General features: G+C 42.2%; 1 protein-coding gene across 9 annotated transcripts in view; it reads left to right on the forward strand.

The window, feature by feature from the left end:
- CLIP1 (CAP-Gly domain containing linker protein 1) overlaps positions 1-13,063 on the forward strand; it is a 128,710-nt gene that overhangs the window by 27,934 nt on the left and 87,713 nt on the right. The window contains exon 1 of one of the 9 annotated variants that reach the window (XM_085859718.1): positions 1,132-1,177. The exons of 7 other annotated variants lie outside the window; for them this stretch is intronic. The gene's annotated coding sequence lies outside the window, so the exon portion shown is untranslated. Of the gene's footprint in view, positions 1-1,131; positions 1,178-4,687; positions 4,706-13,063 lie in introns of those variants that run through there. One more of the 9 variants, XM_085859719.1, reaches the window with a different exon arrangement.

Consider the following 13,063-nt stretch of genomic DNA (forward strand, 5'->3'; position numbering starts at 1 on the left):
CTTTTGATGTACACTCTTAAAATGGAGACACGCACATACGCACGCAAGTGACCGATTGCTTAACCGCGTTTTTCGCTTCTGGCCGTCCGTCCATAAACACTTGCAATCTCTTCTCTGAAACGACACACACGATTTAGATGAAAGTTGACCGCAACCTTCATCACCCGTGATGTACCAAAGTTTGGTTCACGCCATTAAAACAAAAACAAAAAAAAAAATCGGGGTTCCTCCTCGGTATCAAAAAAACAACAACAACAACAACCATGCCATGCTGACTTCCTCCACAGTATCATTATTCCACCAGGTGAGTACTCCGAGGGTATTGTCCCTATTTTGAGCATTTAGTAGGATTCAGCCGGCTCAGCTAGAGTTCAAACCGTTGTTCAAACCAAGCTGTTCGAGATGAAGAAAACATTCTCTCCTTTGGTAAGCAAATTCCTGCTCATATCACGAGTTTATCCCATGTTCAGTGAAACGCTCTTGAGAAAGGATCTAATTCTCCAACCTTTTGTTATAGTAGGTTTCACATCTCATCATTTGCATAATTTCATGGCCGGTTGTGTCACTGGAAGGATTGATTGTCTTGGCCCTCGTAAGCCCTTTGTGAGTTTGAAATGTGAATACAAGTCTAATGTTCTTGTTTCCCCAGGTCAAAAAACCAGTAAAGACCAGTAGCTTACTGGTCAACTGGTACCAGTTGAAAACCAGTTGGTTTCTTACTGGTTTTAATATGGAAATTGGAATAGAGTGATATATTACCAGTTGAAATACAATTGTATTTAACTAACTGGTATCAACTGGGACCAGTACATTGTAACTGGTATCAACTGGGACCAGTACATTGCAACTGGTATCAACTGGGAGACCAGTACATTGCAACTGGTATCAACTGGGACCAGTACATTGCAACTGGTATCAACTGGAACCAGTAAGACTTTAACTGGTACAAATATGAGCTACTGGTTTTTTCAACTGGGAAATTGGAATTCTGACTGAATTTAACTGGTACCAGTTGAAACCAATAGAGACCAGTTAATGACCAATTAGAACCAATAGAGACCAGTTGAAAATGTGTACTGGTTTTAACTGGTTTTTCGACCTGGGTCATGGTGTCTTTGTGCCAGAGGTGAAGACGTGGAGCTCAGTGTGACCACTCCTCATTTTCATAAATGCCAAGGTGAGCCAATGAAAAAAGCCAAGAGTTCATGTTTTTGGAAAAGCGATGATAATAGAAAACCTATAGAAAACCAAGACGCCAAGGTGAACAACGAATAGCCAAGATCTTGTGAAAGCCCTATAGCCTGGAATTGAAATTTCATTAAATATCAGACTTTTTCCACCATTATTTACACATCGTAACCAACAACATCCAAGTGAAAAAACAAATTCTACAAATTTCAGAAAATTAATTAAAAACACAAAACTAGAATATCTTGGTCGGATAAGTGTCCACGCCCCTGGGTTTAACACTTGGTGGAAGCACCTTCGACACAATTAGAGCTGTTAGTCTGTTGGGATAGGTCTCTACCATCTTTGTACACCTTCTTTGAGCAATAATTCCCCCATTCTTTGTCCAAAACTGTTCAAGCTCGGTCAAGTTGCGTGGGGAGCGTTGATGGACAGCAATGTTCATCATGCCACAGAATTTCGATTGGATTTAGGTCAGGGCTCTGACTGGGCCACTCAAGGACATTTATATTTTTGTTCCTTAGCCACTCCAGTGTGGCTTTGGCTGTGTGCTTCGGGTCCTTGTCATGCTGAAAGGTGAACTTCCGGCGCAATTTCAGCTTTCTTGCTTTCAGCAGGAACACGCATGAAGATGATGACGACTTGTATCTCTCCTCCATTGAGAGGTTTCAAATGTTCTCTGTTCACCGGTTTGCGAATTAAAAACCTGGAAAAGCAGTAAAATCACCTTTTTACCTCCCCCACCAAAGGTGGAAGGAGGTTATGTTTTCACCTCCTCTCTGGTCTGTCTATTTGTTTGTCTGTTTTTGTGCAGGATATCTCAAAAAAAGTTGTGGACAGATTCAGATGAAATTTTGTGGGCTGGTTGGGTGTGTGTGACAAGGACGTCCTGATTCGATTTTGGTGAAGATCCGGATCCGGCTGCTGGAATTTTATCAGTGATTCGTCACCATTGAGAGATCGGGCCAAAAACGATATATAGCACGAGATCTCAAAAATGTATTGGGCTCGGTATGTTCGAGAGGATCAGGCATTGCATGGCGGAGGTATGCGCCATACCGAGTGCCCTTCTAGTTACCCTTGCCGGAGGAGAGGGTATTGTAATTGGGTCCATTTGTCTGTTTGTTTGTTACTTGCAAAACAAAGATTTTTCAGACATATTGATCAGTTGATTTTGTTACTGTCTGTCTGTCTGCTTGTCTGTTTGTCAGTCGCCTACAGGTCACAATTCCAAATCAATCGTCTTGAAACTTTACCAAGTTGTAGAGGTAGTCTCAGCTGATTTTGAGGCCAAAGGTCATCTTGAGGTCAAATGTCTAAAATCGTCATTTTTCATCCGATTGACTTGAAATTTGAACAAGATTTGCATAATGCATCACTGAATTGGGAAACCAACTATTTTGAGGTCAAAAGGTCAAAGGTCAACTCATCGATTTCAGTCTGAAAAAATCAATTTTCATCTGATTGACCTGAGCTTTGATTAAGTTTGTCAATTTTAATGTTAATCAAATGGACAATTTGATGTATCCATGGCAACCTTTGGAGAGGGGGGTGTATTTTGCAAGTACCGTGCTCTGAATGACGTCTTTTTCTTGTTTGTTTGTTTGTTTGTCTGCATTGAACTTTAGGGTTTTACTCTGCAACCACTTGTCGGATTTAGATAAAATTTTCACCATAGGTACGACGACTCATGTAGAATGTTTCAATGATAATTATGATGTCATATATCACGTGGTGTGGCAGCCATGTTGGAAAAATGCAAAAACTTTGAACCTCTTTATCTCTGAAACCGCACCACGGGAAAAATTGAAACTTAGCACAAGACAAGTCTCATGGGGAATGTGTGATTTTTTTTGGACGTCATAGGTGCCTTTGTTATGATGTCATAATTGCATATGTAGAACACTACATGTGATCAGTATGAAAATGTATGAGGGTCATCTCAGGATAAAATGGTCCACACAAAAAAAAAATTGTTGGCGTCATCGGTCGCATGATTCAGCAGCCATATTGTTTTGTTCTTTTTTTAAACCTTTAAAAACCGTCTTCTCTGAAGTGGCTTAACAGATCGAGGCGAAACTTTATACATCTGACCGTCTATCCCACGAGGAAGCAAATCTTTACACATCTGACATCATAGGTCACATGGTTTGACAACCATATTGGATTTACCCTAAAACCTATAAAAAAAATTATTCTTCTCCAGAACGGCTAGACAGATCGAGGGGAAACTTCACAAGAATGTTCTCCAAGCCATTGGTGTCCAAGTTTGTTCAGGAATAATTGATAGGTCACATGGTTTGGCAGCCATATTGGATTTAAGAAAAATATTAAATATTGTTTAATATCAAAAAATTTCTGAGCACACGAGGTTGTGAAATATTGTTCACCTTGGCAACTGTGTAATCAATCGGCGTTCATCTTCACAATATTGGTCTAGTAGTGATGGGGAATACATGTTTTAAATTTCAATTTGATCAGACGCATGATCTGGCAGCCAGAATTATTTAATTTTTTTGATCTGGGTTATTTTTGTTTTTTAATTTCTTTTAATTTTTATTTTTTAAAATAAGGCTCACTTGGCTGTACCTGGATGGGTGTGAGGGTAAAGCAGTACCAGCTGAAATGTGAATCTTATCCAGGTTCTTCCTGATGACTTCATCTTTGCTTTTTCCTTGTTCGGGTTCCTTCGGATTACTCCGATGTAGTGCTGCACCTATTTGGTCTTCCATTTGATTTGAATTGAATTTATTTTAATCCAATTCTAAATTCAAATGAATAATAATTTTTTTAAAACGTCATGGGTCGTCAGGGTCAGGTGTCCAATCAAAGCGGGACGTCTTGGTACCCAGTCATCACTGCCAGCAGTTACAAAGTAGCAGTTCTAGTTATGTCTCTTAATGATTACGTAACACACCAGTCCACAAACACCATACAAAGTACACCACACAAAACGCCACAAACGCCACACAAAGTAAGTCCTGGCAAGGGTCTGCAATCTATGAATGCTCTTTTTCTTGCTGTTAAAGTGATTGTTGTGGTTCTTCACCACTGTTGTGCCAACACTATCTTTGTGTGCTTGCAACAAAAATGGTTACAAATGTGGATTCCGAGTACAATATTTCACCTCAATGAGCTCCTGCTAAAATACTCACTCCACATCCTCTCTGCTGTAAAAAGTTGGAGTTATGATTTGGTGTCCATGAAAGCTTTACTCTCGATGCATCATGTACTGATGTTCCACGGCATGCTTTCTAATCGGTTTTAATAATGATAAGGAGCCCTTTTTCTGTCATCATTGCTGCGATTCTCGTGCACAATGTTTAATATTTTACAGCATAGCTTTGTCATATGTCTGTGCATGTCAGGATGGAAACAGTGACTGTGTTCTGCAATTCTGATCGCTGTTCTGGCATTGTGCTTGAAGTATCATCAAACTCTCAGATTGTGATGGCCACTCTCCACATCTGCAGATTCCGACGTGTTGATCCACGAGAGAACCAATTTGCGAGTAGTTGTGAGTCAATTCACTTGCAGGTTAATGGAGTGAAAGTTCAGCAAGTTATTTTGGTTAACTTTTGAATTTGAGAATAGTCACAAAGCAATGAAGTCTTGCTTCAGAGATGTTGAGTTGTTCATTTTCCAACTGGCTTGGTTTAATAATACTGTACAGTGAAATCGTTGTCGAAGAGACCAGATGTTTAAACCACCACACCCAGCTGCAGAATACAAATTGTATGATGATCTCATATCACGATTTTCTTTAAATAATACACGAGTGTGTGTGTGTGTGTGTGTATGTATGTATGTATATATATATATATATATATATATATATATATATATATATATATATTTTATATATACATGTATATTTTTTTAACATATTTTAACATATATTTTATCTATATATTTATATATATTTTATATATATATATATATTGTATATATGTATATACATTTTATATATATATGTATATTTTATATATGTATATATATATATATATATATATATGTATATTGTATATATTTATATATATACACATATATTTATGTATATATGTATATATTTCGGATATTTGTATATATTTTATATATATATATATATATATATGTATATATATATATATTTTGTATATGTGTGTATATATATATATATATATATATATATATATATATATATATATATATATATATTTTGACGACTTAAATGCAGCAAACAACCATAGTGCTTAACACACGTAGGCCAAAGGTGTGACTCACTTTTTCACAGCACTGGAAGCAAATGCAGCACTTTTCACAGCACTGGAAGAATTCAAACTATGCTGGAACTCTGGTTAAGTTAATCCTTTTTACCATTCTAAGTTTATAACTGATTATCTTCTTTTTTTTTCCGGACATGCAAACACTCCCATCATCATCATTATCATCATGTACCGTACTCTGTACATCGTGTTGTTGCTTCTGAAGCAGTTACTATTGGCGACAATCCTGGTCTGGTCACCACTCCAACTCAGGAAGACAGGGCAGGAATTTGAAATTTGGCCAAGGTGCTGGAGATAGCTTGCCTACTCTTCCCGAAGGACACCATCGGATCTTTAACGACCACCATCTAATACCGGTGAACGGGATGTTTGTTTCATGTCCATCCGAGGGATGGGGCACACATTGATGAATCACCCTCCACAGTGAAACACCAGGATGGCAGTTTATAGCTGGGTCGGGATTCAAACCAAGGCAAGACAGTTCAAAGACGATTGTGCATGCATCTCGTCCCGGCCATCCTGCCATCCCTAAAGACTCCCAATGGAAGGAAATGTTTGCCTTTCACCCGGGTTCTGATTCACACGAATGCTCAGATTTTCTATGCAACACTTCCTGATGTGTGATTTGTACGGCAATCCAGGATAATTAATCTCACCCCGAAGGGGATGTGAGACTGTTGCAGTGTGTCTGTCTGTCTGTCTGTCGGTCTATGTCTGTATCTGTATATTTTCGCTTTAAAAATGATTTTCTCTGTAACTGCTTGTCCGATCGATGCGAAACTGTAAACATATCCTCCCATGGAGAATATTTTTTGCTAACTCTGATATCATCAGTCACATGGTATGGCAGGTATATTGGATTGAAAGAAAAAAATTGGACATAATTTTCTCCAAAACCGCTCAACAACAATGAAACTTGGCATATGTCATCAACTCCCCAGCGGGTGAATAGGGTGATAACGATGATGTCATCGGTGAAGTGGTATTCCAGCCATATTTTGGTTGAATTGAAATCCTTCACCAAAAAACGGTGTTCTCTGCCACCGCTTGGCCGATTGTTGTGAAACTTTAAACAGAGGAGGGACTCCCCATGCAGAATATTGCATTGCTAACTCTGACATCATAGGTTACATGGTATGGCAAACATGTTGGATTAAAGGAAAAAAATTAGACATTTTCTCTGAAACCATTCAACGAAAAAAATTGAAACTTGCCATATGTCATCAACACCCCCATTGGGTATAAATGGTGATAACGATAATGTCGCCGGCTAAGAGGTGTTCCAGCCATAATTGATTGAAGTTAAATCCTTCTGCAAAAATCTGAAACTTCATATATCTGATGTTTGACCCGATGTGAGTGAAGAATGAAATTTATGAAGTTCATGACCCATGTCAAGAAACTATGTGACATAATAGGATGCATGTATAATATGGGTATTAGGGCTATAATATTAGTGGGCCATAATAGTAGCGTGTTCCGTTAACGATGGTATTTTTGTTCAGAATGAACGTGCGAGGCGAGACTATGTGCTCTGTGAATGCCATTCTTGTTGTACAGGCAAGACACCATGAAAAATTATCTCAATACACCACCCAGCCCACAACACCATCCAACACCTTTCACTTTTAAGTGAAAACAAAAACACACCAGTCCCTCGGATCCGACTTGGTCATCAAATTTAACTGGTACACTTTTTCATCAAACCCCAATCAATTTGTCTCTACGTCCGTCGTCCGCTGGCCTCCTCCATACTGCCCGAATCGTTTATTTCCAACAATTTAAACGAAACATCAAAATCTCTTCACCAGTCCCATGGAACCTCTGCATGGTTCCAACCAGGCATTTCAATCCTTCCTCAAACAAGCCACTCTTTGTCATCAACTTGTTTCAGGTGTGTTTAACGCTCTGCCTGTTATGTCTCCATCACTTTTTTTTTCCAATAATCACCCAAATCCACTCGTGCCACTCTTATGCCTTCTGTGATCTCTCAATTTGCAATCACTTTCGGTACAATTTTCAATCAAAATTTCTTACATCCCAATATGGCCTGCTTCTCTGGCTCATTGGAAGGGGAGTGAGGGAAGGAATCCCTCATTACCCATTACATGACCCCGCCGCCTTTCCGCCACGGCTCAAAGGGGTCACGTCTCAATTGGGGTTGTGGTCCACCCCCTCCTTTTCTCCAGGGTTCGCGGAAGTCAGGTAAACCCCAATCGGTAGAACGGCCTCCCCCTCTTCTCCATAACTCCCTGAAGACAGATAAACCCCACTCAGCTAGCTTAACCCCTCGTGTGCTCAGAAAGGTTTGAAGACCAAGTGACACACGCCAGTGCCACTTGCTACTCATCTGTACTCTACCCCAAAGTTCCTGTGAGGCTGATAGAGAAATTAAAATCCAATTTCTAAAGCCTGCTCCTGGATCCAGCACCTCCAACTCTGTGAGAACCCATGCGGAGCTGTCCATTATGGTTTCCTTCCCCTGTCTCAAGTTCTGTCCTGGTGGTATTTCTATTTCCCCTTGCACCTCAAACCTATTTCCTATGTCACCACTCATTCCACACTCAGGACTCCCACACACAGCAGGCTGCGCACATTCCAAGGTTATGTGTTGACCTTCCACACCTTCAACCTTGCCTGTGTACTGACCAACTGCCTCGCACTCCAGGGTTACATTCTCGACCGCCGGGTGAGTACCCACACACGTTTCGGCCTCGGCAGCACATACCGGTGCTGTAGTCTGGACTGTGGGCTGACAGCATTCGTTCACAGGCACTCCACACACACATTTCAGGGGTCACGCATACGTGCACCCCATCGGACAGAGTCTCCTCATTAACGTAAAATTCAATTTTACCTTAAGCTCATCGTCCGCACCATGTATGCATGTACCCACGTACCTGCTTCGTTTCAGTCACTTCTCTCCAGCAGGTTGCTCATCATTGATTCGCCGCACTCCTCCGGGGTTGTCAGCTCCACACGCTGGACCTGCTCAAAATGTATTTCATTCGTCAACAACCCCGCATGCTCCCTCAATGTCTCAATCACCAGGGTTTGCTCTAATTGTGGTTTCATCGGGCGAGTGATGTCAATCAAGTCCCGCACCACTAACATTACTCCCTGTGGTGATGTCACACATCCCATATTATTGTGCTGTTCTACTTCCTGGCTCCGTTTTCTTTTCCATTTGAGTCGTTCTTCCTCTCTGAGCCTTTTTAGTTGTTCGTTATCTTTCCGGAGTTTTTCCATCTCCGTGGACTCAAATTTTGCTCTCTCCTTTAGTTGGTCAGTTTCAAATTCGTTTTCTTTTTGTTTTCTCTCCCACTGTCTCTCTTGTTCTTCCTTCTCCAATCTCGTCGTTTCTTGCAATTGGTTGATTTCCTTTCCCTGCTTCATTCGTTGTTCTTTCACGACTCTTTTTGCATCTCATTCTTTAGTCTTGCTTTGGCTTCTAATTGTTCAATCTGCCCAGTGTGGTTCCTCAACATTTTATTCTCCGTTCTCTTTCTTTCCTCTCTCAACATCCTCAGCTCGTTTTGTAATTCCCTCTCTTTATTTCGGTGTTTCTGTAACTCAGACGCTCTTTCCCCTAATTTCTTGCTCATCTCCGCATTCTCCAACCTTGCTCTCTCCTTTAGTTGGTCAATTTCCAATTCATGTTCTTCTTGTTCCCTCTTTGCTTTTTCCCATAATTCCTCTCTCATCTCCTCATCTCTTTTACATGCTTCCTCCCTCCTTTCGTCTATTCTCTTACCGTATCCTTCGCTCTATTCTAGTTGACGTGCTAGTTCATTTCCCCTGCACTCCGATTTCCTCAACTGTCCTGACTTTTCCCACAATTCTTCCTGTAGTTCCTTGAACTGTCTTGACTTTTCCAACAATTCTTCCTTCCTTTGCTCCAGATATTTCTCTCCTCTTTTTATCTTCTGTTCTAGGCTTTCTCTTATCTGATTGCCTGATCTTACCTCTTCCTTCAGTTGTTTCAATTCCAAATCGTGTTCACATTTTTCCTTTTCTAGCTTTTTTTCCATTCTTTTTATAAGTTCTCCCTATCCTGGGAGTTACTAGTTTGCTCTTCCTCTATTCTTTTGTTCAAATCGCTCTTCTCGTATTCCAACTGATGGGTAAACAACACTACTTTATTCTTTTCTCCACATAGTTCATCGACTCTGTTGTCTAAGTCCTCTTTCAGCCAGCGAATTCATTCCTGTTCATCGGCCAATTGTTGTAACCCCCCTGTACAAATAATTTTTCTGCAGCTCGTCTGCGTGTCGTTGTGCTTCGTCCAATTCAATTTGTACCTCCTTTATATAATTCTCATAATGCCTCACCTGTTCCAAGGCATCCCCCAATTGTATCTGAAGCTTGCCAATGTTTGCGTCGTCGTCCTTCCTCGCCTGCCATGGCGCATGCCGTGACCACGTGGCCTGAACCGGTGGTTGGGAGCCCCCCCTTGTGTTATGCCATTCGTTGCACCATTAATAGCAACCCGCTTCGTGTTGCGCTGAGGTGGGGCCGCGCCGCTATTTTGCGACTCCATTTTTCTTTGTAACCCCGAAGTCCTTCACCCGATCCGCTCAAAATAAAATCAAAGCAAATTTGGACTGTTTTTTTTTTAAAAAAAATTCTCTCTCGCACCTCTCGTAACCAATGTTCGAGGTGCGAAATGCACCACAGGTCCAAATATCCCACTCCTGACACCAGTGTTGATGATTCAGCGGTGGTGGGATTTGGACGATGGAGTCATTCACTGTCCATAACCAGTTTGGGTTTTCGCACCCTACTCTCGACAGCCAAATGTTACAGATTCGGCGCCACCTTCACCACCGCCATCTCTGGGGTTATAACGCCGGCTAGTTCGGCACAATTCTTGGGTTACGCGTCTCGAACCACGATACCAAAATACACCTGTACCTTGCCAGCTGGGGGAATATACCCCGGTTACAGACTGGATTTGTCAGAGACCGAGCAGAGTCTACCAATCTGTAACCATTTTCGTTTTTATCTCCAAATCGAGCGGATCGTTCCTCAACGCGGCACAAATTAATTCAAAGGGGCAACTTCATATGAATCAGCCAGATTTATTGGGGACATTGGGGAACACCACACGAGCAAAGCATTCACAACAATGTTATAATTAATGTATAACCCGTTCTTAAGGGGCTGTCACACCTTGACGTTTTAGCCAGCGTATGGCAAGGTCTCAAAATGTATATAAAACGCTGGCGTACGCTGAACTATAGATGTTTTTTTTAAGTTTTGGGCGTAGAATAACGTGTTGGACATATGCATAACATATTAGTAACGTACACAGAATGTTTTAATCACATAAAGATAACTTATACCAACGAATGTTGAGCGTGTTGTCGGCGTTCACAGCCTATGCCCAACGATAGTCTAACTTATGCATAGCACTCAGCAGCGTATCCCCGACGATCACGTGGCGTAGGCTATTTATAGGCTGCGGCTCCACGATTCAAATCATAACTGCACTGGACATCGAAGTGTGAAGCCGCTGTCACACCTTGACGTTTTAGCCAGCATATTCCGACGTATGAAAAATTTATCTAAAACGCTGGCACGCGTCGAATATGTAATGGGTAAGTTTTGTATACGTTAAGAGTATGCTGAAGCACACTGGCATACGTCGTAGTTTTCTGGCATATGTCGTCATATGCCGAGTACAAATCGACGTCCTCGACGTATGACACACGTTCCGCATACGCTGGCCATAAGTTGTAGGCACACTACGTGACCGTCGACACACATCGACATACGTTACCTGTACGTTACTCATAAGTCGAAAAACGTCGAGGTAATGGTTTGCTTCAGTGTTCCAGACTCCCTGTTTTTTTTTTCTTTTTTTTCTGTCTTTGGTATGATGGTGATGTTGACACTTCGATTTCTAGTGTGGTTATGATTTAAATCGTTGAGCGGCAGCCGATTAATTATATCATATTATCACCGCACTCGAAATCGAAGTGTCAACATCACAGTCATACTGAAGAAAAAAACCCCCAAAAAAACCAGGGAGTCTGGAACACTGACGCTAACCATTACCTTGACGTGTTTCGACTTATGAGTACCTTACAAGTAACGTGTGTCAACGATTGCGTAACGTGCCTACAACTTATGGCCAGCGTAGCGGAACGTGTGAGTCATACGCCGGCATACGTCATAAAATTTCAAGCATGTTAAAATTTGAGGACAACCGCAAAGTACAACGATTAAAGCCAGCGTACTACAACTCAGCTGGTCAGGTGGGTCTCAGCTGGTTTCTCAGGCTCAGGCTCAGCTTCTGCCGATCGCAGATGGCAGACAGACCTCATGCAGTCCATTCCCTGCTTTTCTTTCAGCTCGTTCTTCACGAAAACGGACACAGCCGTCCCGTGTACAGCCGATCAGCGCCACCACGGCGCTCACGTCCCAGATCCACCCTGCCTTTCCTTCGTTCGCTCGCCTCGAAGCCCACTCCCTCCTCCCCTCAGCTTCACTTCCTTCTCTAGGCCACTCCCTCTCAGCCGACTGGGCGGGGCCTCGTGCGGAGAGGGGAAGGAAGAAGAAGAAGAAGCTCTCGGTACACCACCAATGTACGAACAATAAACATGCATCCTACACCTCCTGACACACATGTAGCATCCATTTACCGAACAGCCTGGCTAAACATGCATTTAATGGGGGGTTTGGGCTAATCCTATATTTAATAGCATACTTAGGGCCATTTCCACAACAATATTGTTGTGGACCCAGGGGTCACAGTGGTACAAGTGTGGTGGGGTTATCCCTGGGTTTCCCTGGACTCACTAGGAATTGAGGTCAACACATGCACACGCACACACCTACACCTACCTCTCTTTGTGTCATGGCGGGTCGCTAATTGAATGTCAATACCTTGACCATATGACTCGGTCCTCCGTCCGACATTTGTTTACCTACGAACATGTGATCTTACTGGGTAATCACGCCCTCGGAAATTGTGCTGTTGTTATCTTGATTAATGCAGCCGAGCTTTCCGCTAGCACAATGCCAGACTGATATGAGAGCCAATTAGTTGGGGAATTATTACCTGCCGCCATTTTACATACGGACAATGCTGGACCAATGGAAGAAAGGACAACCACGGGCAGATTGGAAATATATCAAGAACAATTTATTTACAATGAGCGATGAGGGGTACGGGAAGGAGGGAAGGGAACTCAAGAGCTTTAATGACGTCAAAGGGCAACCGGGGCAGAAAAAGGGGAAATGCAATGAAAAGAGTAATCAAGATGTGTATTTACAAAAAGGAAAGGAAATGCGCAAGTTTCAGACTTAACTTAATGTAAGCCCTACCTACTGGATAACAAAACAGGGTACCCATCAGACCACACACACACGGGGAGACAAATTGGGAGGGGCAGGGTGGCCTCGGCCTACCGGTATGTATGTCACCGTCACCCCCTCCAGCTTGGAACCACTCTCCGAAATGGCCCCGACACTGCTCTCGACCACTGAGGGTCCACGAGCTCCGTTGGGAGCACAAACCAACACATCTCATGTCTCGGACCAGGGAAGTAACGAGTGCGCCGACCAGGGCGACAAGATGAGAGTTTGAGTGCGTGTCAGGACCA

This window comes from Eptatretus burgeri, chromosome 16 (assembly GCF_056783735.1).
Source record: "Eptatretus burgeri isolate ZD-2024b chromosome 16, Ebu_testis_v1, whole genome shotgun sequence".
Taxonomy (NCBI): domain Eukaryota; kingdom Metazoa; phylum Chordata; class Myxini; order Myxiniformes; family Myxinidae; genus Eptatretus; species Eptatretus burgeri.